The sequence below is a fragment of the Apis cerana genome, linkage group LG3 (genome assembly GCF_029169275.1).
Source record: "Apis cerana isolate GH-2021 linkage group LG3, AcerK_1.0, whole genome shotgun sequence".
Lineage (NCBI taxonomy): Eukaryota > Metazoa > Arthropoda > Insecta > Hymenoptera > Apidae > Apis > Apis cerana.
In genome coordinates, this window is record NC_083854.1 from 6541727 (window position 1) to 6546922 (window position 5196).

Below are 5196 nucleotides of genomic sequence, written 5' to 3' on the forward strand. Positions count from 1 at the left end.
CGTATCAATCGAACGCGAATCTATTTGATTTTCTATGTCGAGTAACGTTCGTTTTTCTATCCACATCCAACTCCTAGTGAGAAAACGTTGAACTAATCGAAAAAGTTGGCAGCCAATCTATTTTATAATTCATATTCTATGGTATCGATAATGCACATATTTGTAAAAATTTATCGAGACCAATACACTTCGAAACGCTTCTGATTTCGGATCGTATAATGTACACATTTTTGTTAATTCTTCATATCGTTTAAAAGCGAATACAAACAATGATAATCAAAACGAACAAAATTTTTTGACGCTCGAAAGTGTATCGACGATGACTCAGCTACTTAGTTCGTTGTAGCGACGCATACTGTCGCGCCACGTGTAAAATCAAAAAAAAATATTAATTTTCCTGGAATTCTCTTCAACGAGAAACAAACGATAAACAAATCAATGACACTTGTGGTATACAAAAACGAGCAGACTTAATTCGAAAATAGAAATATAAATATATGTTATAAATATACGCGAAGAAACAAACGAGTTGAAACGAGGAAAGCCTCGATGGAAATTTTCCTTTACGTTCTGTCTTATCTACTCGTTAAGTAAACTGTTAACGGTTAGAATACAGTGGACCCTGGGACGCGATACATCAGACGTTGTCACTCTAATATAATTTCTCGGATTCCGTGGCCTCGTCACAGCCACAGCTTGACTTCGTTTGCTTTTATACGTCAGAGATTCGTGTATCAGAGCCAAGCGACGAAAATATGTTGCTTCGATACGCTGATTACAGAGAGCAAATATTACACCGGACTCTTCTCGCCTTCCAACCGAGCACGCGTGTATATTGAAATATTTTTCCTCTTAAGTTTTTACCGCTACACACTGTTATATATGTATCCTAAACATACATGTACACGTATATGATGAAATGAAAATAATACTAACAATGTTTAACGTAGTCATGGAATGTTTGCTACCTCATTTCCTGAACGTATAAGACGTAGAATAAGACGTAGCATCAACACGAATGTATACACGTTCCGGAAATATTACATGGCGGGCCCGGCAGCACAAAGAAATTTGAGATTTCCATCACAAGGCGCGTGTCAACCGACATAAAAATTCGTTGTCGCGTTAAACGTCGTGATGCACTTTATTCGCGTCGGAATCGTCAGATTTTTGCACTTTACTCTGCTATACGAATAAGAGATTTAACACGCGCCTTTTTTATCGACAAAGAATCGATTAAAGTGAAAAATAGATGCAATATGTGTATGTACATGCGTATAAATATACAAAATTTTAATTCAGACACCATGCCGCTGCACGCGTTAATACAGATCGAGTGACACGCGAAAATTTTTATCAAAGAATTTGAATTTTTTACAAATATCTTCTGAGCAGCTGGCGTTCATCCAATCGTTTACTCTAGCGAATGTTTGCTAGAAACCGTCCTATTCGCTCATGTGTATCTCACTACTATTCCCGCCGGTTCTCTCTCGTGGTAGAAAGAGAAAGAGAGAGAAAGCAACGTGTATACCGATCGACAACGACGCTTAGTACAAGAGAGAAAGGGAAAAAAGGGGAATAAGAGAGAGAGAGAGAGAGAAAGAGAGAGAGAACACGAAGAAGGAGAAAAGAGAGAAAAGAGAAACGAGAGAGAAGAGAAGAAAGTAAAGAAAGAAGAGGAAAGGAGAAAGAAGAAGCAAGTGGGAAGTCTTCACACGGGGCGCACACGGTTCTCTGTTACCTGCGACTCGTGGCCGTGTCCAGCATGGTAATCTAATCCTTCGGATGGGGGGCTACCTCGTCATCCCTGCGGGTCTCTCGTTGACCGATTGAAAAGTAGAAGAACTTCACTTAACAGCTATTTTCGTTCTTCGTCGGGCACTGCTTGTTGGAAATAAAATCACTCCACTCGCACGATTGGCCACGGTTCGTGTATGTACGAGAGAACGCGGAAGGACGCCTTTACTGGCGCGAAGACGACGCACTTCTATCCGCCAAGTTTTTTCCGTCTTTTTCCTTTGTTTCCACGGAACGAGTACACTGTCCACGAGAAATGAAACGTTGATCACCACACGTTATATTAATAATACGCGCGACGCACGATCGGAAACGAATCACGAATTCGTTTTACGAAGACGGAACGCGCCACCGAGATAACCAATCGTCATACTTTTACAAACGACCGTTCACAAGCAGAGGCCGCAATATACTGAACACATGATTTCAACGGGGGCTAGTGTCGCCGTATAGCGTGAAGGTGGCGCCACCGAAGCGGCGCTTCGATCGAGATCGGCCACACATGGAATCTTCGAAAAGGTCGAGAACAATTTTCGCTCTTCTCGTGGAAATTACCGTGAAATCGGTGTGAATGTGAGTGCACAAATACACGATACGTGTCCCGGAATTTCGTAACCTTCGAACAGAAATCAATGGTACTTCAAGCGTCTGATGTCAAGTAACTATCAAGGCTGCCATATATCTTGATTGAATGCAGATTAACGTGAGTAGTTAGTTATTATAATTTATACAAATTTGGAAGTCGACCAACTGCAGTTTATAAATTAAACACAAATTCGAAGGATTTTAACGCGTTTTAAAATTGTATGCGAGATATAGATTTCATTATAACAGCATTTTAGAATAATCAAATTTCTTTAGTTATGGCGGGAAAAAATGTTACTGGTTAAATAGATGTCTCTTACCCTGTCGAAATATGAATTGTTATCCGCATATAGGAGGCGCTGCGATTGCTATTGAATTTATTACGATTAATCGAAAGCAAAGCATAAAATTTGATATTTCACTTATTTTATATTGTTTTTTTTTACTAAAAAAATTTTGACATACACGATTAAATAATACGATTCTGTAAAATTATATATCAATAGAAAATAAAATAAACTTTACTTTCCATTAAAAATTATAAATACCGTGATTGATACCGCGCGTAAAAATCGAACGCCATGTTTCATCAACGATATTCAGTTCGTAAATAAAATACTGGGTCAAGTAAATTATATCATAGGCTGCTTTGGGTGACGACACGAAATATACAGAAAAATATTTCGTCATCAGTCTGCAGCGAGGACAAGTTAAAGATATTTATAGAAAGCCAAAAGTTTGCTCTTATCGCGACCACGCGGTTATCGTATTCTTGCTATTCTGCACTTTTATGTATTTACAAATCTTTCTTTTTCTTTTGGTCGTAAAATACTTATAACGAATAAAATAAATGTGATAAACGAGAGATCATAAGGGGGTAGAATTTTACGACATACCGTTCTTGTTACAACAAAAGTAATTCTTTTGTTCGAGCGGAATATTACGTTATCGATAAATTAGCATTTTTCTAATTACGGCTAATAATCTTTCGTCAAAATTACCAGCAATATTCCGTGAAATTTCACTTTGCGGTATGCAATTGGTTGTGAGAAATACGCTTCGAACATGTCGTTTACACTCTAATTGTTTGCAAATCTGTAGGCTGCTGAATGTAATCTTGTTTACAAAGTTAAGAGACCTAGTAGTATTTACTTATTTCCACCGACACTTTGGTTTCTTGTTACATGCAGTAACAGCGATTGTTAGTGAAAGCTACGTGTTTTATCAACGCGAAATGCATACAATATATATCTCGTCCATATAATTATATAGGATATTTTCTTGCAATCATTTTCGTGCAATCATTTATACGTTCATACGAATTTTCCTTTCTCTCTTCTTTTTTGCATTTTTTCTTCTCCTCCCCCTAACCAGACCAAAGAATGTCAACGTCTTTTTCAGTCGGTAATTTTCTCTCGTTTATCGTTACATATCGGCATGCGAAATTTCATTGAGCAAGTGCACACCGGCTAATATACAATTGTTCATAGTTAATGTAGGATGTAATAGCGTACGGCGTAATACACGAATGCGAATACCTTTATTACGCGTGCGCGCTATTAATGCACGTGCTCTCCGATGTGCGCGCAAATACGAATACGATAATAACAGGAGTTTCGTTGCAGAGAAAGTGGCGGGCCGATAAATAGGGAAATTCAAGCATAAAGAATTCGAAAACGGACACCTTCTCATCTCTGATTCAATTCGAATCTCTCTCTCCTCTGTACAAATAAATTGAATTCCTTCTAGAATTAAAAATCCTCAGCCTCGAACGGGACATTGTTAACTCGAACCTCTATCTTTTCTTCGTAAATTATATCCACGGTAATTAAAAATTACCGGCTCGCGGAACATTGTGTTTATCTAATTAACGAGGGAAAATATTTCCGTACAACTCGAACGTGTAACCACTCCAAGTCGAAGCACACACTGTGCCGGCCAAAGTAAAAGATTCTCGCGCGCGAAAGACGACCGTGCTTGCTTCTCGGCCCAATACAGAGTCCCCCCTATCTCGTTCAATTAATTTCTCGGCCGAGTTCGTTTGTACCTCTCTTCCTCCCGCTATCTTCCTATAAATTTTCCAATGTTGCAGCGTCACTTTCTGCACTCGCGATAAAATTCCTTCACCCTCCCTCGAGATAATGAGATTTCGGCTTAGGTAGGGCTGCGATCCGATCCCGATTTCCGTCTCGATTCCTCGGTGTCGATCTTGATCACCCTGCGTTCTCGTGTTGACCCAGGGTTCGTGGATCGATCTATTCGACAAAAAAAAACAGAAATATCAATCGATTGTGTGTACGAACGTGTGTACACAACTACAGTTAGCAACAGTGACGTAGACGGCGACGCACAGAAGCGATTGGCTGGTAAAACAGTTACTATCTTATCTTTTTCCCCGTGAGTGTCAACACTCGCCGCTTCTCGCGTATTACGATTTAAACGTGGACAAAGTTGCGCGCGTGTGCCTCCCACGAAATTTTTCATCTTCGAAATTTCTTTCCTTCCTTCCTTTTTCTCCTTCTCCCCCAGAATTTGACTCTCTCGCGACGTTTCTTTCGATCGTGCCGAAAAAAACCCCGAGAGCCCGAACGTTTACCTTGTTTGGAGGCTTATCGAAAATAGCCTGGTGATCGACGATGCGTATCAGCCGGTATGGAAACATGGCCGCTTAATTACGAGTACATTATCGAAGTAGGAATCTGCCTGCTACGTATTTGCACCGTATTCGTCGATCCAGGATTCCGTTCTTCTCTTTATAACGCGATACTTTATTGGGGTTAATTCGACGTTGATTAAAAAAAAGAACGGACGAAA

General features: G+C 39.6%; 1 protein-coding gene and 1 long non-coding RNA gene across 2 annotated transcripts in view; one reads left to right on the forward strand and one right to left on the reverse strand.

Moving 5' to 3' along the window:
* The window catches only part of LOC107999016 (receptor-type guanylate cyclase Gyc76C), a 65581-nt gene extending 63374 nt beyond the window's left edge, over positions 1-2207 (reverse strand). Inside the window, exon 1 of the mRNA XM_062072556.1 lies at positions 1742-2207. The gene's annotated coding sequence lies outside the window, so the exon portion shown is untranslated. The remainder of the gene's footprint in view (positions 1-1741) is intronic.
* A 154-nt stretch (positions 2208-2361) lies between these two features.
* Positions 2362-5196, forward strand: part of LOC133665798 (uncharacterized) — a 47807-nt gene continuing 44972 nt past the window's right edge. Inside the window, exon 1 of the long non-coding RNA XR_009829143.1 lies at positions 2362-2500. This is a non-coding gene — a long non-coding RNA (uncharacterized LOC133665798). The remainder of the gene's footprint in view (positions 2501-5196) is intronic.